The 21,885-nt window shown below is 32.2% G+C and overlaps 1 long non-coding RNA gene across 1 annotated transcript in view; it reads right to left on the bottom strand.

Annotated features, from left to right (window-relative positions):
• Nucleotides 1-10,453: 10,453 nt before the first annotated feature.
• LOC143231328 (uncharacterized) overlaps nucleotides 10,454-21,885 on the bottom strand; it is a 40,740-nt gene continuing 29,308 nt past the window's right edge. Inside the window, exon 4 of the long non-coding RNA XR_013016877.1 lies at nucleotides 10,454-10,682. This is a non-coding gene — a long non-coding RNA (uncharacterized LOC143231328). The remainder of the gene's footprint in view (nucleotides 10,683-21,885) is intronic.

Genomic DNA, 21,885 nt, shown 5'->3' with positions numbered 1-21,885 from the left:
ACGCCGCCAACTCATGAACTACTTTAATCAGATTGCTGGACTTGACTGTCATTCTAATAATCAACAATGGCAACAAAGTTCAGAGCGATATTTATTTATGGAGATAATAAAGAGTCGTGAACCTCGAATCCACAGTCCAACATGCTAACCACTGAATCTCGCTCGGCCCAAATGAACATGAATGAATTTTTAAATGAAAAAACCCACTGGCGGTCTAAAGAATTAGTCGACCTAGGCAGCCATCTGGAGCCACATATTGTAGAAAGGAACAAAAAGGGGAAAGAGACGAAAAAATGATTGACAGGAGAATGGCCCTGCCCCTAGACAATTGATAGGAGAATGGCCCTGCCCCTAGACAAGGAATAACACAAAACTAGAACTTCTTTTGGAGAAACTAAAAAAAAAAAAATTAGGAAAAAGCACAGAAATTTTAGTGATTAAAAAACAAAATTCATAAAATGCTGTCAATTATAGCACATAGTTAAGACTGACTCGAGGTGGAGCAAATGTAAAGAAAATCTAAATATATGTGTGACGTGGAGAAGGCGGAGTTTTATATGTTTATCTGTTTATAAAAATCATATCTGACCGCCCTTGAAAAAGTTATTGTGTTAACCATACAAAATTGTTGTTAAGAGGGTTTATGTAATTTATTTTTCCTTGGTAAATTTTTATTGCTTGACTTCTTCAATTATAAGAATAGTTACCTTCAGTTAAAAGTCGATTTATGTTAATTATTTTAATTTGTTACAATATTAATCTAATGTTAAATTATCCTAATATTGAAAAATTACTTACCTAATCGCACAAGCAGTCACACAGTTAAGTCTCGAAAAGTAAAATAAGATTGTTTTTAGATTTTAAAAGTAATAGTTTGTTTGTTTTTATTATTGATCTTGAACAGCTATGAAACTGAATTGTTCAGTATACATAAATCCAAAAAACAAAATTGTTAATTTCATAAACATTGCACACAGAAAATATGATGCAACTTACTGTAAAACATGTTACACTTACTCTTAACTACTCTAATACTTGGTAAGTTATTGTCAACTAATTTACTCAGTAGTGTGTGTGGTCTGTTAAACTCAACCACTACTTTTATGATACTCACAAACTTTAAACGGGTAGGTCAGAGGACCCAAGCGTCCAATCACAACTTAGAATTACTAATAGGTCAGTTCCTTGCCAAAATGGCCTGAAGCTTATTTTAAATTTTCGAAAAATATCTGTATGATTATTCTTCCACGTATATATAGGTTGATGTTTCTTTAATTATGCTTGTTAAAGATACTTTAAATTTATATCTTCTTCCTCATGACGGTAACGGTGTATTTGAACATACTTCAGAACCGCCCCGTTTACACGTGATTGGCTCATGTCAAGTAAGTCTAAAGGAGAACACACCTCACTTTATTGTGACTCAACCCTGGCGTAGCAAATTCAAACCTGAAGCTTAGTCAATGGATAGAGAATCTTTTAAAATGTCCAATGAACATAGGCTTAATAGCGTTCATGTAGCATATATATAATTGCATTGAAATTACTTTATATCTTATCACAAATTCAGTTTAATTCGTAATAAGTGATAAATTCACTTATGTCGATTAATAAATCACGTTTTTAAGAATAAATTCTAGTGTGCAATCTAGATATATTTTTACACCTGAAGCAGCTGAACTTTTTATATCGTTTCAGTGTGACTTCAGGCAAAGTACACATAGTAAGTTTGAGAACTTTAACAATTTGCAACTGCTTGTTAAAATAAAAGGAGACAAAACCTTGGCAAACAAGGCCTTAAGAAGGCCTCAGTACGAAAGCTGAAGCGTCCTCTCTTTTTCTTTCAACAGGCAGTTGCAGTTTATTAAAGTTTTCAAACCTACAACATCTGTACAGGTAATCAAACATTTATAAATGTGAACTATAAACTGTGTAAGAAAGTGTTAAAAAGACAGTAATAAATATTTTTCACCATACAATAGGCAATATGAATTATTAGTTTTATGTATAAACTTAATTTAAGTACTTAGTCTCAGATAAAGTGCAAGAAAAGAATTGTTTTTTTCAAAATGTAGATACCTTATATTCATGCAAACAATTTGAGAAATAGTTTTTCACATTTAATAAAAACTTAACTATTAATTCTATAAAAAAGCAAAATACAATTAATATAAACAACATAAATTAAACAAGTGAACACTTTTAAATTACTTTATCAACGTCAAATTGGCTTGGCTTACTCGTGGGGAAGTTTATCCCTGACTGGTTTAAGCACGCATGCTCTAAAATATTTTATGGCCGCCTTGCTTCTACCTTATTGGTTCGGTTTTTGGGGAACATAAAGAAGAACTCTTACTGGAAGAATATACTGTCAAACAAAGATTGGCCGAACAAATCAAAACGTAAGTTTGAAACGAACAAGATGAATATATTTGTAACCGTCCAATGAGCACAGATAACGCTGAATTAACAATTAAAAAGAATTAATGACCGATTTATAACTTTAATTTAATTATTAGTTAGTAGCTTTTTATCGCTTAATAATGTTGTTAATTTAGTAATTAGACACTATTAAGCATGACAATGATTGATAACTGATCGTCATAATCTTATGGTAAGTAATTTACAATAGATATGTTGAAATTTTAAACAATTCCGTTCATTGTAAAACGGTTTATTTTCATAATTTATTTCCATATTACATTTTTCTCTTTTTATGAGTGTCAAATTTAGTTAGAAACTTGGGTCATAAATAATATTTCCAATATGAGTTTTCAACTAAGATATTATAATAAATAACTTTTTATTTCAACCTCTTTGATCCACACCGCTCTACCATCAGCCCTCTAGCGGGTATAAAGTAAAATGTAGCATATACATTGCACACTATTATACGTTCAAATCGAAAACTGACGAGATCAGAACCAGTACATCGTGGTTATCTAATGTTTCAGAATTTATTTGTTTTAGCGTAAAGCTAAATAATTAGTTATATGATCTCTGTCGAATACAGTAAATGAAACCCCAGATAATAGAATTGTAGGCCGGCAAACTTACCGCCGATCCACCAGGAGCTGATTATTAAAGACAAAATAAATTGTTTTTAATGTTTTAACTTAAAATGCAATTAATTTTGATTACAAGTTATTAAAACGCTAAAATTATATAAAGTGCCAGAGATCAGGTAATTTGTTACCAAAATAATTTAAAATGATATTAATTTTTGGAATATTTTATGTCAAATTTCGTATTACAATAATAATTAAAATCTCTGATTAAGAAATGTTTAAGCATTTTATATTTAAATACTTGTTGTATTGGATTAGAAGTATTTCAGTTAACAGTACTAACCCGCCCACATGTTTAATATTACTGCTTCGACGTTTTCATTGGGTGAACTAAAGAGGATATCGCCTACAAAGAGGCGGGGTTTAAACAAAATAGGCCGTCTTAAAATGTACTGTAAACCAAACATAATCTGAGTTCCATTGTATTTGCACACAGTTGGTTATAGCCGATTTCGAGTTTTAATTGAGTTTAAGAAAGTATTAACTTCTGTAAGGCGGAGTCTAACCAGATTTGGTCGGTATAATATAATTCATAAACCAAACAGAATTTAAGTTCAATAGCACCTGCGATACAATTGGCTACAACTTGTGTGTAAATACTGCTTCGACGTTTTCATTGGGTGAACTAAAGAGGATATCGACTACCGAGAGGCGGAGTTTAATCAAAACAGGCCGTATTAAAAATGAACTGTAAACCAAACATAATCTGAGTTCCATTGGCTACAACTTGTGTGTAAATACTATTAACAGTCTTTAAGAGGGTGTAATGCTGTTTTTGACAAGACTGATGATTGGTCTATTACTAATATAAAAGTTCAGATAAATACAATACTTTTATTGTTGAAGCATTTCCCATTAAAAAGTATAGTTGATTCAAATTGCATGGATAATTACAATAACAAACTCTTTATCTATATTTCTTTCTCTAATAAAATATTTTATATTTTTATAAAGCTAAAGAAATATAAAATAAATAATTTTAGTTCTTGATATAAACTTGCCCCAATAATTAATTTAAGCAAAGTTAATTACAAAGTGATACTAGAACTATATGAATAGAGATAACTCGTTACATTTTATTTGTTGATGTTTTTTTAATCAGTTACAGTAAACATTTCTTCAAGGTATTAATATTAAGTGCTTTATTGTAAAATATTAACATCTAATTGAAATGGAAAAAAAATCTAGTAATATTAACGTTATTTATCCAACACTATTAACTTTTTAAAGGCGGATCTGTGGCGTGCATAAATACGCTGTTCGTTTAAGTGAAAAATGTGCTATCTATTATACGTACTGAGCTCCAACTTTAAGCGTTATTAGCTCTAAAGCTTATAAATGAACCATCAAGGGGAGTATATATATATATAAAAGCCCCCCGCTAGTACAGCATTAAGTCTCCGGATTTACAACGCTAAAATCAGGGGGTTCGATTCTCCTCGGTGGGCTCAGCAGCTAGCCCGATGTGGCTTTACTATAAGAAAACACACACACACACACATATATATAATTTGTTTATATACATATATAGAGGGTGTGGATTTTGTTTACAAACAACACATTATTCTCAAATTTATTTAGAGGATTTCCTCAATCAGAGCCCCCCCAGTAGCTCAGCGGTATGTCTGCGGACTTCCAACACTAAAAACCGGGTTTCGATACCCGTGGTGGGCAGAGCACAGATAGCCCATTGTGTAGCTTTGTGCTTAATTCAAAACAACAACATGTTAAAAGAAATTGTACCCTTGAAACCCGGCATGGCCTAGCGCTTAAGGCGTGCGACTCGTAATCCAAGGGTCGCAGGTTCGCGCCCGCGTCGCGCTAAACATGCTCGCCCTCCCAGCCGTGGGGGTGTATAATGTGACGGTCAATCCCACTATTCGTTGGTAAAGAGTAGCCCAAGAGTTGGCGGTGGGTGGTGATGACTAGCTGCCTTCCCTCTCGTCTTACACTGCTAAATTAGGGACGGCTAGCACAGATAGCCCTCGAGTAGCTTTGTGCGAAATAACCAAAAAAAACCTCAATCATTATGACCTGATCACACGTTAATCCAAACGTTTCCTCAGAAATTAAATTAATCTCAAGTCGTTTTAAGTGTGAGTTGTACAAATGAATGTAAGAGATAAAAAAGTAAACTATTGTTTTTAGCAGCAGTTTTTTTAACTAGCTATTAGCTAATTCTAGTTAACTTGATATATTAATTATAATACATAGCTTTAAAGTTCCAACTAGTTTGTATTAGGAATCATTATCCTGTTGGTAAAATATATTGAACATGAAACATTTGTTAGATTTAAGAATATTTAATATTTATGTAATCGTGGGATTTCATTAATTATACAGTGGTAATAAATCTTGGAAACTCTATCATGGATTAATGACAGAGTCAGATTTCTGAAGTTTTGTGGTAATTTTGCGAAATCCTTCAAATATAAGAGTAATCATAAAAAATAAGATAAAATAACATACAGTATATTACAGTGTCTTGTATTATACACATGGCGTGGCATGGCCAAGCGCATAAGGCGTGCGACTAGTAATCTGAGGGTCGCGGGTTCGCGCCCGCGTCGCGCTGAACATGCTCGCCCTCCCAGCCGTGGGGGCGTATAATGTGACGGTCAATCCCACTATTCGTTGGTAAAAGAGTAGCCCAAGAGTTGGCGGTGGGTGGTGATGACTAGCTGCCTTCCCTCTAGTATTACACTGCTAAATTAGGGATGGCTAGCACAGATAGCCCTCGAGTAGCTTTGTGCGAAATTCCAAAACAAACTGTATTATACACAAACACGATTGTTGTTTATAAAATAATGTATTGAGTCTGTTATTTGCTTTAATATATAAAATAAAATTCTTTTATTTAAAACATATTAATTAATCCTTATTTAAAATTAAATATTTCAGAATCACTCGTCACTTTTTAGTTCTCTATGTATTAGATATTTCGCTAAGACTGTTGAGACGTATCTGTGGTGGTATCGTCAAACACTTCTATTATTAGGAGGACTACCATTCAAAAATAAAAAAGTGGGTAAAACGTATTTTCAGTTTCTAAGGAAGACGATAAACAACTCCACATTTTTAAAAATTATATGCCTTTTTCGAGGGTTTTCGAGTGTTAAAGGTTCGGTTTGTTTCGAATTTCGAGCAAAGCAACTTGAGGGCTATCTTCATTAGCTGTCCCTAATTTAGCAGTGCAAGACAGCTAGTCTTCACTACCCATCGCCAACTCTTGGGTTACTCTTTCACCAACAAATAGTAGGATTGAGCGTCACTTACAATGCCCCCACGGCTGAAGGGGCTAGCATGTTTGGTGTGACATGGATTCGAAGCCGTGACCCCAGATTACGAGTCGAGTGCCTTAACCATCTGGCCATGCCAGCCCCTTTAAATTTTGAGGAAAAGAAAAAAGTTGATACAACAAATGGCTATCAAGCGCAGAAGTTTGAAACGAGCGTTAAACAACAGATTTATAAAAGCATACATTTAAATCAGTACTAAGTCAACACAATTTTAAAATTATAAATATATAATTGAATATTGAGGTTTTAAGTGTATCTTGAAGTTTTTGAAAACTGCAAATAAAAATAACCAACAAGTACTCTTCATTGTTGCGATCAGGCGACTCCATATTTTTCGTTACGCTTAAAGCAAAGTTTAAAATCACCAAAGAGAGGGCGTCGTAGCGAGAAATGTAGTGCATTTTTCTTTCACTCTCTCTTTTTTGTTTAAACTGAAATGGTGATAGTTATGCAAGAATAGCTCTAACGTTAAATTGAGCTTGACTGCGTGACATCTTTATAGAATATTATCTTGCCATTTTCTGGTATCAACATAGTAGAGTTAACTTCGAAAATAGTATATACATTACCCAGTACTAAGCCTAATTAAGTTAGTAATATGATAATAATAGCAGAATATAGTGACTGACGTATTTCACGTAACTACGCTTTCTTTTATAAGCACAGACAGTATTGTGTAGCTTTGTTCTTAAAACAAACCTTTCTCATAAATACTGATTACTGGAGTTCATAATTAGAGATGAAAGCAAAAATTGGTTAGGCCTATTCCAGTTATTGAACCACTGCTACCATACGTTGCATTGGTGATTTTATGGGAAATCTTTTATTTGAATAAAATTAGTTGTGCATTTTTTAATGTGATAAACAGTATCGTAAAAATTTTAATTTCTTACATTAAGTTATTGACCCAGTGATTGTCGTAAAAATAGTCACTGCATTTTTTTATGTATTATTACTACAGAGTACGCGTAATAGTATAATCTGGGTACGTTATTAATATTTTATTATTTCGAGTAATTTTAATTTGTTTCCTGCTAAAACATACTCAGTATACGGAACTGACCGAAAAAGGGAAAAATCGTTCAATTTATATCTGTTAAATACATACAGAACTGCAGTAGTTATTATGGTATTGAGTGTATTTTTGTGTGCAACACCTACGGTGTAAATTATAATGGACGAAACGCCAATGACAATAAGTACTTAATAAACTGAAAAGTAATGGATACCGTTAGTAATAGTAATTAGAAGGCTAAAGCATCTCTGTACAAATGAAATAATTTGTGGATTTTGAAATTTAAAGCTTTTAGGTTACTCTTTAATACTAAAGTTCCAAACATTTCCATTCATGTTAACTGCCAATAGGAAGATTCTAGAAATCCATCACATTCATTAACTTTTGATTGAAGTTCAAATGAATTATTTCCACATTCTACGGTTGTAACAGTTACTTGGTTATCTGACCTTTGTGTGGACATTAGTACCTGTATGGTGGCCACGTTTTGTACTTTCATGTTTACAAGGAAAAAAATCTAAACCAGTGGTTTTCAACCACATACCACTGAAGGTATGAAGAGATCTTTCTGAAGGTAAACACGAGCCCTGAAATCATAGTAAAAGTAATATATTTTCTATGCTTCAAAATGGGAAGGGAGTCTTGGTAACTTTCCAATGTGTTCCCCCAGCCAGTACTCGATATTTGCATATTTTACACTCAACCTTTTGTTTTAATTTGTTCATTCATGTATGTTTCTTTGTTTGTGTTTTTAATTTTGCACAAAGCTACAGAAGAACTATCTGCACTAGTTTTTCCCTAATTTAGCAGTGTAGGACGAGAGGGAAGGCAGTTAGTCATCACCACCCATCACCAACTCTTGAGCTACTCTTTTACCAATGAACAGTGGGATTGACCATCACATTATAATGCTCCCACAACTGAAAGGGCAAGCATGTTTGGTGCAATGGGGATTTGAACCCATGACTCTAAGATTATGAGTCAAACGCCTTAACCACTTGGCCATGCTGGGCCCCCATTCATGTAAGTCACTCTATAGAGTTTGTTAAATTTTATGTCTGGCTCAATCTGGAAGAAGTGACTGTGGGGATAGTTGAAATAAAACAGTGATGGAAGTCACTAGTAAGGTAAATAAATATTACAATTTTGTGAGTGATTCTTAATGGTCTAATTACATTTGTTTTAGTCAACCTTGTGAATATTTATTTCAAGTCTTTACCACAAAGCTTTTTTTTTTTATTATTAAAACAAGTTCATCAGTGACTTGCCAAAAAAAATGTCGGTAAGATTTGGTATTTCTGATTTACATTCTTGTAGAACTCTAAAATATCAGTATGTCATATTAAATTTATCAATTATTGAAGAAACTCTACAATTCTCACTTCTGTCCTTGTTTGATACACAGTTGTCTGAGATTGTGATGTAGAGACAGTACGCACTCTGCATTGTGTGGAAGTAACTGGTTTTTATTTACCATATAAAAATGTTGTCAACTCCTGAGTATGCAACCTCATTGTACACACTGCTGGCTAGGGTTGATATGAATTTTCATTCTGAAATGACAGACCAAGTAGAAAGTTTCCACGTTCCTCTCCACAGTGGAATGTCACTGTGTCTGGGAGCTTGCAATTATACCCTTGGTGGGCAGAGCACAGACAGCCCATTCTGTAGCTTCCTGCCTAACTTTTAACAAGTAAACAGAAACTTACTAACTAAAGGTACCATCCTCCAGTGGTACAGCTGCATGTCTGGACACTTACAATGTGAGAAATTGGGTTTCGGTTCACAGTGCACAGATAGCCCATTGTGTAATTTGTGCTCAACTACAGATTCCACTACAATAACAAATTAGATTATTCTTCCAAAGGTGATAGAGAATAAATAGAAAGTAATTTCACTGATGGCAGCAGATTATTTGTAATAATTTGTTTGATGGAGTTTAATCCCTTGTGTATAAAAACAATTTACTGTGGCAATTCCAGAACAAGCAACATCACCTTAAATCTTGCACAGGTGGTGGTGATAAGTGATTTCATTGTTTTTATCTGCTGTGATAATTTACTGTGAATCTGGCAGTCCCAGTATTCTCTCCATCAAGTTTTATTTCACTGCATAGTTTTACTGGTTTTTGTAAAAACAATAGTTTAAAGTGATAATCTAACATAATAGTTAATGTCAAATTGGTATTGTTTTGTATTCCAACAAATCAAGTCTCAGCCCTTCTCACAAGGAGCACTGTTGTTGTTTCTGATCCAAAATATATATCATTCCACAGACAACATATGAGAAGTACTCACAATTGATATAACTTTTAAAATTATAGAATTTGGAGCCAATAGTGTCAGTAATTTCTGTTGTAAGAAATGTAACTATGCCTTTGATAAAGTCTGTTCATTTTGTTTGAAATGTTGTCAAAGGCACATTAGTTTCTTTTGGCCCAAAAGAGTTAAAGAAATAAAGAACATGGAGTCTCATATTGAACATGAATTAAGGGTAATTCAGTATTAGGCTGTATTTACAAGTGAAAATAATTAATCTATCCATATACATATCACCCAGCTGGATCTTAACTGGAATATTACTGAATAGTTTTAGTTTTCTTATCCAAGAAAGGATACTATCTTATTGACAAAGATTCAGAGGAGGGATATTAAATGTTTGGGATTATCTTTCAGGGATTAGTTAAGATGTCAAATTTTGTTTTTGTGAAAGAAAAAGTGAACTTGTTGAAATTACATTATTGAAAGGATCAGTAGGGTAAGGGTGTCTAATTTTTTGTCTTTATGATTTGTATTTATATAGGTTAGAAGGAAAGCAGTGAGTAAATGGGGTAACATTCTACCTTGTCCACTCACATTAGCAGTAGACTAAATAACAGTAGATGAACTGGGAATGAACCAGGTTGTTCAGTATAGAATAAGGTTTAGATACAAGAATCACTTTGGCACAGTTTTTATATTTATATTGTTTACAGTACGATGCAGTAGACTTTGAAAACACTCACACAATGGTATTTTTTATAAATATATCACATAAAAAACTTGTTCTCAAAGAATTATAATAAAGTGGTATATCAGGTTCACAGAAAAAATATAAAACATTTATTTTGATATATGATTACATTACAGTAGACTAAGTGAGAATGAATGAAAATGTAATTGGAAAAATAACCAAGAAACCATAAATCAAATATCCAACTGTGGAGCACAACTTTTTTGAAAGATATATGTGGAAGAAGGACCCACATTACCTTGGGTACACTGTCTATCCGGTGTAGCCTCAATTTTCCATGTATCACACCTTTAAAAGAAAAAAAAAAAAAATCTAGATGTGGGTGCTTAGTTGAGTGTCATTATTTAGAAAGAATTGTTTTTATAAAGTGGGTTTGAAATTGTTATGAATAACTTTTATAAAAGAATGTTTAAACAGAGATTAATAAATCCAGAGAAAAGATTACAATTTTTGTAGTGACTCATTGCCAAAAGATATATATACAGGGTATCCCATAAGCCCCTACCCATCCATATATCTTATGTATTCAGTGTATGTGTGCTGTCCCTCATTCTCGCTGCATAATATTATGCGACGTCATGTTCTGTGAGACATTTTCCTCAATATAGCAGGGGTTATTGTTCCAAATGCCACGGTAACAGCTGCCTTCAACTTATCATTAGTATTATAACATTGTTTATAATAACATACAGATGGATAGAGACTTACGGGCAACCATGTACATATATTGAATTTGATTTGTTAATACCAAATTAAATCAAATAGTAGATAAAAAATGAAAAATTTAATTGCAACTAATAAAATTATTTTATCAAGAAGACATACTAAACATTTGTATGGATTATTGAATAAATCCACTGAAACTAATATTTTAAGGTGTAAACAAAAGAAAACTGATACCAATAATATGTTTAATATATGTAATTTGTGCATTTGTAAGATGGATGTATTTAACTTAATTACTTGTGTTTAGTTGGAAAATAGTATTTGAATGATTTTTCTTTATAGATTCTCAGTAATATTATCTTGTGGAAAGTGACTTTTGAATTCACAAAATTGATTAAAGAAATTAATAAATAAAGGAGAGAAGAAAACTGAATAGTCTGGTATTCCAGTGTTTTGTTATCCACATTTACAGGAAAACTTTACTGGTGTTTTGATTATATACATGTCAACACATAGACACACGATTTGTAATCCGACTGTGATTATGCTTCCCTCATCAGCCGAATATAGATTGCAATCCTGGACAGTGATTTCTTCAATTACTTAGTGTAACTTTTTAGCATAAAAATCATTTATGTTACAGTTTGTTTCTCATATAATATTCCTAAATGGTTTGAGGTTTGCTAACAGCTACCTTCTCCATTGAAACTTCAAGTCATCCTTGTCTCTGTGTCAAACTTACTAGAGTTTGAATTTTTTGTGTATATCCTAGGACAGTAGAAAATACTTCCCTTTTTTTATCTCGTGTCCCCTGGTGGGGCAGTGGTAAGTCTTCAGATTTACAATCCTATAATCATGGGTTCAATTCCCCTTGATGGACATGGCAAATAACCCGATGTGGCTATGCTATACGCAAACATATATCTTCCATCCCATGAAATTAGTACGACACAATTTCCACTCTGCTCTGAAATTACCAACCATTTCTAAGTTAACTTGCACAGGTTAGTAGATATTGTATTCTCTGTAATTTGTTTACATTTCTCAAAATTCCATTTTGACTTATTTCACTTGGTTACTAATATCTCATGACACTGTTTAAATAAACATATATGAATTTGACCCAAAGACTGTATTGTAAATTTGGTGTTCAGCTGAAGGACTTCAGTAGATACATCTGTTATTTTTTTATTGTTTGTTACATAAATTATGGATATTTTTTGGTATTGCACTGAATACGTGGCTTGTCACAGTTGAAATTTAATATTGAATGGTTGCAAGTAATGTTTTCATTCATAATGTATGTTTATTAAAGTTTCACGTTTTGTAGATTTATTTAGGATCGAACTACATCAACTGTGCTTCAGTAAACATGCTTTCTTTCTCATAGGATAGTTGTACCGTAGTTGTTATTTGACTAATTCTTAATGATGTTGGTATAGAATAAGGTATATTTTTATCGAGTTTTTTTACTACTTTTTTATAGTTTTTGTTTCAGGGTAGTTACTAGTGACTTTGAAGCTTGGCTTTAGTACAAAAATAACACCAAGTTAATAGGTTTGTAATTTTTTAAACTCCTGTCATTTGGCTATATGTTGGCAAAATGTTTTTTTCCATGAGATACAATGATTTTAAAATCTTATAAGAGACCAACTGCAAGGAAAGAGGAATATTTACTCAAAGTCATTTCCCATTTGAAAAAAATTATTATATTAAAATCTAAATCTTCTAATTTATTTTTATTTCAACTTTAAAATTAGTTAGGTATCTATTTAGACACCAGACATGAAAGCATAAATTCAAAAATAATTATGGTTAGAAGTTAAGCATTGTTGCATAGAGAAAAATAATTCCACTTATTTAACAGTAACATGCATCATAAACTTCGACAAGAATGTACTTTATTTTAACACCTGCCACATGACCCAGCTCAGCATCTCTTAGTATGGGATCTAAGATTATCAATTGGTAGGGGGTCATTCAGAAAATTAGTGATTTAGGGTTAATTCTACAGATCTTTGTGAATGAAACCTGTTAATAACTTATAAAACTATAAATATATATACATGAAAGCTATGTGGATTATACTATGGTGGTACCATTCTTTTCATGTTTACTTTTCATTGCATAAGTGGCATTTTTTTTACTTGAGAATTGTAAGAGAAATTATGTTGTAATGCATTATTCATCTTTGGGCATTATTGTGCTGTTACTTTCACACAGTATTAAAACTAATGATTTCTTACATACGATTCTAATTCTCATTTTCAAAATGGCGGTACTACTGTGTTCCTTGATTTAGATTTCACTGTTGATGCAGTAATTGATTGAGCTGGTACATTGAACCTACTGAGTAATCTTATAATAAGTTCTTTCCTCATCTAACAATGACCCATGATTTAGCCTAATCATTACATTTAAGCCATCACATTCACAGTAACATCTAGAACATGTTTTACTTTCATTTACAAGTTAAGTTCTCCATATTAGTTTTCATGGACTTATAAATGAAAACATTATTTTCAGTAAAACCTTCATTTTTTTTTGTTTAACCTGTAATTGTAGCAAAATCATCAACACAATAAAAAGTTTAAAAATATGAAATGAAATGAATAGTGTATTTTTTTGTTCAGAATGACTGCACACTGTAACAAACATTTAGTTATTTATCCTAAATGCCTTAGCTTCCAGCCTTTTCACATCAGTTTTTTATGTTATTTTATAGCTTCATAACTGTATTCCCAGACCATTTCTCCATATAACATGCAACAAATCACACTGGAATGTTTCTGGCAAAATACAGACTAAAGAAACAGTTAGGTTATCGTGTCATGCACATACCATGAGTTTCAGTTCAAACTGATAAAGCTTCCAAAATTTAACTTTTGTTACATAATTCATGGCCAGGTGGGTTAAGGCATTCAACTCGTAATCTGAGGGCCCTAGGTTCGAATCCCTGTTGCACCAAACATGCTCGCCCTTTCAGCCGTGGGGGCATTATAATGTGACAGTCAATCCCACTATTCATTGGTAGAAGAGTAGCCCAAGAGTTGTCAGTGGGTGGTAATAACTAGCTGCTTTCCCTCTAGACTTTTTGCTGCTAAGTTAGGGACAGCTAGTGCAGATAGCCCTCTTGTAAGTTTGTGCAAAATTCAAAACAAAAAAAAAAAATAATTAAAAAGTTTTTAATTTTGCATTTTAGTTACTTTTGTTAAAGAATTTATTAACAATTGATAAAGATACAAATAAAAAATTTAGAATTTGTTCTTTTTTACTTTATGCCACATCACAGTAGGATTAACTTATCTCACCAAGTTATTTAAATTACATTTTCATTTAGAACACAATAATTTGGAAAAGAATGTTCTAAAATTACTATAATTTAGTTGGCTTTCTTAAAAGATTATAAAAAGATTTAAGTAACTTTGATTTGAATTTTGTGCAAAACTACCTGTGCTAGTCATCCCTAATTTAGTAGTTTAAGACTAGAGGGAAGGCAGCTAGTCATCACCACCCACTGCCAACTTTTGGGCAACTCTTTTACCAACGACTAGTGGGATTGACGGTAACATTATAATGCCCCCATGGTAGAAAGGGCAAGCATGTTTGGTGCAATGGGTAACTTTGTTTGCTGGCCAAATAATCTCAATGCAAGCTGTCTACGAATCCAGTATTACTAAACATAAGAGAACTAGAAACATAAAATAATTGATAATGCAGAACATTCATGATGACGAGAAAACCAATTTAAGTAAAAATGTATCTCAGGATGGCTGGTATGGGTATTAACACTTTTACTGATAAAGTAGAGAACAACGTTTTGACCTGAAGATGACCTAAAAAGGTTGAAACATTATTCTTTATTAGTAAAAGTGTTAATCTCTATACTAGGTGTCCAGAGATACAAAGTAGAACATTTAGACACCACCTGTTTATTATAAAATAAAACAATAATTGTAACAAGTTTTTACATCATATGACCTTTATATATCTAAACCTACTATATTATGAGTTTAATTTATTCCATAATATGAACTGTATACACATAGGCCTATTTTAATAAAATTCTAAATCTGCTCTATTATTTGACCTACATATATTACCAGTTTAATTTACTGCATGGCCAACATGACAACTAGACAAATATGTTACAAAGTTTTAACATCCCTCTAAAATTATTAGGTGTCTCCATATTCAGGTTTCCATTGTTTACATATGCTCACAAAAAATTAATTTTCAATAATAATGATTCTTAAGATGCATAAATGTTTGTTCTTTAGTTTATTTGGTTAAAACTTAAATGTGCTGAAGTTGAACCTATTCAAAGGATAAGTACTGCTTTTTTTGTTTTATTTTTCACAGCTGGGTGTGTCTTCCAATCTTAGTTCCTGTGGATATCCAATGAAATATTAAGGTAATGTAGCAGAGAAGTAGAGAACACCACTGTGTGGTTTGTTTTTTATCAGGTGGTTCTCTATGTACCATTTAAATAGTGACAAATCTACATATCAAACTCACATGATGATACAGAAAAATTGAGGCAATTTTTTACCTCTCATGTTTCTGATTGGTGCTAACAAGTGATGGCCCGGCAGGGCCTAGCACGTAAGGCGTGTGACTCGTAATCTGAGGGTCGCGGGTTCGCGCCCGCGTCACGCTAAACATGCTCGCCCTCCCAGGCGTGGGGGGTGTATAATGTGACGGTCAATCCCACTATTCGTTGGTAAAGAGTAGCCCAAGAGTTGGCGGTGGGTGGTGATGACTAGCTGCCTTCCCTCTAGTCTTACACTGCTAAATTAGGGACGGCTAGCACAGATAGCCCTCGAGTAGCTTTATGCGAAATTTCCAAACAAACAAACAAGCTAACAAGTGGAATGATTCTAGTTTTACTAGGGTATCTAATAACCTTAAATATGCATATACTGGAGAGCATAATACAAGTTTTAGAGTTTGGAAGCATTGGACACATCCAGTTGAAGCCAGATTATTAACACAATTATATTCTCTCTGTGGAAAATATTTATGGTAGTAGTACACATTAAACAGGGCCAACTACAATACAGCTAAACACCTGAATTTATTATATGATCCCTTTGTTAATCACACTTTTCACACCATACTCTTTGTGTAACTTGCTTAACTTTTGTATTTACTCATATGTCCCATAGTGTCCATAAAAATTAATAAATTGTTTTAATACTAATAACGAACTACTTGCTGGCCAAATATTCACTTATTCAACTAGAGAACCTGACCAGATATTTGACATTTGGCTAAAATACTGTCTATTACATCTCTAATTACTTCTGTCTTCATGTAATCAATATTTAGAATCATTGTTGTATAAAATCCAAGATTAACTCAATCACTTTAAGTTAGATGAGTTAATGCACATTGGAGATAACATCTAAATGTGATATTTTTATGTGTGGCTTAAGTGAATCAGTTGTTCATATGTCTTTTATATTTTATATTTTATTGTAGTAAGTCTGTTTGAACCCAGACATATCACTTCAAACTATGGTTCTGAGGCCAGTATTTTACCAATTAAAATAGCAGGGTTTACATTCTAGGTAGACAACTCCCCTTCCTAAAATAAAAAAAACACCTCATTGCTTATTTTTAGTAAATGACATGTGGCTAAATAAAACCAAACATATTATACAAGCAGAACACTGACATAATTCACTTACATGTAGTTATTGGTTATTATTTAATAAGTGGCTGTACAATTGTACTGTAGTTTTAAACTCTCTACTAGAATCACTATATAGTATCTTTACTATGTATGAAACAGTCCCCCATCCTAAGATAAAATGTTAATTATTCAAAGAACAATACAAAATATTTCTCACAATTACTGGTTAAAGTTTGACATTTAGCACAAATAATATTCCACTTAAGGACATGAGATGATGAAATTGAAATACTTTTGAATTAAATATTCATCATAAAGCATTTTTTATAAGAAAGAACTACAGAGCTTTATGATGAATACTTGTTGGTTTTTATCAGCTAGGGACAATAAGTAAATACTGCTACAATTAACCCATTTGCTAAGGCTGTAATTGTTGAGTCTACTAGTAACTGTATTTGTGAGGGTTAAAGTATATCAATTTTGTTTGCTTTATTAGACACCTAGAATTTTAAAAAAGGTAGATTTAGTGACATCGTAACGATCATTCGTTACACTAGCTAATATTCATGTCATTCCAGTTTTATCAGTAATTAAAACTAGTAACTATCACACTTTCTCTCTTCTGTCAAAAGTAATACTGAAAAAATATTCCTTCTAAAAATTCTTTGTTTTAAATAAGTATGCAGATTTTTATAAGTTGCACCTATGGTAGATTATATATTGCTTTATTAGAAAGCATTGTCCTGTATTTAAACAGGATTTTTGATAATGTGTTGAAGTTGTCGTTTGGTAGAACTTTCTTTAATAATCATTACTGTACACTACTAATTATTGGTTTGTAAATGATACTGAATGTGGATATATTATTACTCTCACAGCTTCATGTATAGCAGTCTCCAATGGAGTGCTATCGGGTGAGCTGTGACAAGATGAATTTCTCTTATTTTTACCTGTGTTCAAGCTGTCCTGACTTTATTTCAGTATGCTAGTGATACTCTTCTAAGATCATTTTAGTTTATTTGTGATGGCTAGGTGGTTACGGTGCTTGATTTGCAATCTGAGGGTTGTGGGTTCAAATCCCTACCACACCAAACATGCTCGCCCTTTCAGCCATGGAGGCATTATAATGTGATGGTCAAGCCCTCAATTCATTGGTAAAATAGTAGCCCAAGAGTTGGTGGTGGATGGTGATAACTAACTCAGATAGCCCTAGTGCAGCTTTGCAAAAATTCAAAAACAAACATATTAGTCTAAAGTTACAATATTTTAATATATTCCATACCATTATTAGGCCACAATTCACAAACAGTAAGACTGCCACAGTCTGGTGGAATGCAAGATATGTAACAGATCTATCATTACCTTCCTACCTGTGGGGGTTTCTCAAATTCAGTGATAACGTATCAGGTATGAACAGCACTGCTTCATCTGTGCTGTGTTCTGTACTTTGGCAGTTTTATTATCAGTACTAGATGATGCAGATAAACATTTGTTAGTTGTTACAGGATGAAAGCTCAATCTCTCTTGCATGTTCCACTCAAGTATGTTTGTTAAAGTAGGGCCACAATTAGCGACAAAAATGTGAAACCTTGCAAAATGTACAAGCCCAAATTTTTTTCTCACTATAGTGACTAAATTATTAAGTATTTGTAATATTTAGATATCTGTGATGTAATAACTTAATTTCTTTCAGTATATTACAAAACTAAAGTTTATGCAAATGTAAAATGCACAGATAATTTAAACAGATATGTGGTACACTGGTTTTCTTGACTTACTCTAAATATGATTTAATTCAACTTATATAAAGTAGAATCTGTGGATAAGTTAACCAGTTTGCATATTTGATGGACTGATATTCCTGGTGTACTGGAAAACTATATGACTTAATTCAGAATATATACAAAGGTAGGTGCAGTGATTAACCATCTGCATCTACAACAAAACCAAAACCATCACACAAGAAACTGACCACAAAGTTTTCAAATGGCTAATCAGAATCATTTCATCCAAACATACCTTTATCTTGTACCAATAAAAATTGCATTTAAAGCTATTCTAATCCCAGGGAAAAACAATTATAGAGATTAGAAAGTGTTATACGAAATTAAAAATGTATACCAAACATAAATAATAGGACATTTAAATTTACGACAGTATACGAGTTTGTATCTCAGAACAGCTGGTGTGTGTATTAACACATTTATTGATAAGGAGACAACAACGCTTCAACCTTCCTAGGTCATCTTCAGGTTAAGAAAAGCATGTGAGTTTGTATATTTGCCTTTCGATGAATTAGTGTGTTATTAATTAAACAGCCTTACAAAACTCTCATTGGCAGTTGATATTTAATGATTTAATGGATTAAATAAAAACAGATGACACTGTTGCAAATGTTTAATAAATGATATATGTAGAGAGAAGGAGATGGAGTGGAGAGAATCCCATTTTACATACATTTTATACAATAACTCTGGGCTGGCACACATGAAATTTACAATAGTTTGAAACATTGTATTTTGTAATCTTAGCTTTTGACATTCATGAAACGACTCTTAATAAGCAATTCAAACCATGAAATACAAGAAGTACAAAGGAATATGAGAAGAAATGAGAGAAAAACTTTAATGGAGAAATATTTATCAGTTTTGAAAAAGTGATATTTAACACCCACTTGTTTAAACAGACAAGTGGGTTCAAAGGTTAATATGAGCCCCATACATTATAGACATTTGCTTAGTTTATTAGAACTACAGATCTTGTATGCAATGAAGGTATTATTTCATGTCTAAATATTATTTCAATATACTGTTACAAAACATACTATAGTTATATTTACAACTAACAAGCACAGCTTTATCTTAACATGTTATAACTTCCACAACTTTAACAACAAATATAAGGATCTTCTATGTTTATTTGATGATGTATCCAACTTAAATAGAATACTCCAATAATGAATCCAAACTATATTTTCAGCAAGTATGAACATCTTTATGGTATCAATGTAAAAGGAACTTCTTAATAAATTTAACTCAATGATTGTAACTACTCCAGATGCATATAGTACATGAGATATGAAACAATTAACTGCCAGGGGTGGACCTAATCCTATTAGATGAATTAGTGGTCAGTTGGTTAATACCAATTTAAAAAGAAACATCTGTTTCTTATGCATCTGCATAGTAATATTTAACACTTAGAAAAAAATGTTCAGATCCAATATAAGTATACACAGATGAACTGGAATGATTTATGTGTACAGGTTTAAAAGGAGATGTTTAATTTATGTGGTCCAATACTGAAACAGATTATTAAGAAGATACAAATGACTGGATATTGAACCAAGAATAACAGCCAACTTACAAGAAATACAAATAAATGTATAAGGGCAGTAAACAACTCACAAATGATGTGTTTCCAGTTAATTTTAAAAACAAAGGTAAAAACCTTGTGTCCTCTAACTACCAGAATGCATTCAGAGATAAACTGCTTCTGAAAGACCTTACATCCTGTCCTATCAAAATGGAATATCCTTAGTTTTGTAGTAACCTATACAGTTGATTCTTGGACGTGGCATATCCAGTGAATTTTTCTAATAATCTAAGTTTAAATAGTAGGGTGGTAATTAGCATTTGATGCTGCACATCTTTACAAGACATTCTTGGTAACGCATACAGTTTTATTCCCTTTCAACTAAAAGGATATCAGTGTTGAAATAGTACAGAAATCAGTTTGAAACTGACATTTGGTTTTGAATCCTTTATGTCATGAGAAGTTTGGAGTGTGGGTTTTTGCTGTTGTAAAACATAGAAGAATTAGTGCAAAATTGGATGTGGTGTTTTAAACTGTCAGGGATTTAAACAGTCTATCTGTAAATAGCTTGAGTAATGAAATCAGAAAGCTGGATATACACTTCAAGTATGAAGGGTTACAATCAGAAAGGTGGATATACACTTCAATTATTAAGGGTTACAATCAGAAATGTGGATATACACTTCAATTATTAAGGGTTACAATCAGAAATGTGGATATACACTTCAATTATTAAGGGTTACAATCAGAAATGTGGATATACACTTCAAGTATGAAGGGTTACAATCAGAAAGGTGGATATACACTTCAATTATTAAGGGTTACAATCAGAAATGTGGATATACACTTCAATTATTAAGGGTTACAATCAGAAATATGGATATACACTTCAATTATTAAGGGTTACAATCAGAAATGTGGATATACACATTAACTATTGAAGGTTACAATCAGAAAGGTGGATATACACTTTAAATATTAAGGGTTACAATTAGAAATGTGGAGACACACTTTAAATTTTAAGGGTTACAGTTGTGATTTTAATTTTGGAAGATTCAATCCTCGTTTGGTTGTCAACTTTTTTTTGCAGTTTAAATTTTATTGATTTATCTATAAATGCTGTTCAAATGGTTTTACAATTTTTTTGAGTAGGTATATGTGTATAATTTTTTTTTTTTTTTTTCAGTTGACTAAACTAAAATGCTCCAACAACCAGGGTCGAACAAAAGACAACCACAAAGACAACAGGAATTCAAAATGAACTTTCAAACAAACAGAATACAAGTTTTATCACTTGGAAATGAAAACTGATAAATTCATGCCATGCCAACAATTGATGCAAATGTTAATAAGCAATACAACATAAATATCAAATGGATTAATTTAAATAAATGAAGGTTCTTTATCTTGATTCCAGAAATTCCATAATTAAACTATTTATCAAGAAAAGTAACAATACTGGGCAACAATAGGAATAATTCATTGAAACTATATCTCATGAACTTAACTCATTTAATAAAAAGGAAGAGTTTACATAGTGGTTAGACCATGAGGTTGCATCTCACATGACTATCTAACTTTTACAGTCATTCACATCACTGAGAGAAACTAATGTTATAATGTTAGTTTCCTAATACATGCTCAAATCAATGTGCTCCAATTAGAAGGTGAGATAATGCCTTAATATAACTAAATAATCACAGCTGAACTAAAAGATAGAAGAAATGATAAATGAATGGTAAATAAAAGTTACTATATCACAAAGTAACATGGACTTTATTATAGTAAGGTGTGGGATGTCAACATTTCTTTTTAAAATATTCTTAAGATCCTTGTGTCAATGAACATACACGAGTCTTAGATTGAGAGATT

This window comes from Tachypleus tridentatus, chromosome 11 (genome assembly GCF_004210375.1).
Source record: "Tachypleus tridentatus isolate NWPU-2018 chromosome 11, ASM421037v1, whole genome shotgun sequence".
Lineage (NCBI taxonomy): Eukaryota > Metazoa > Arthropoda > Merostomata > Xiphosura > Limulidae > Tachypleus > Tachypleus tridentatus.
The sequence above is the reverse complement of the archived record's forward strand: the minus strand, read 5'-3'. Positions and strand labels throughout refer to the sequence as shown.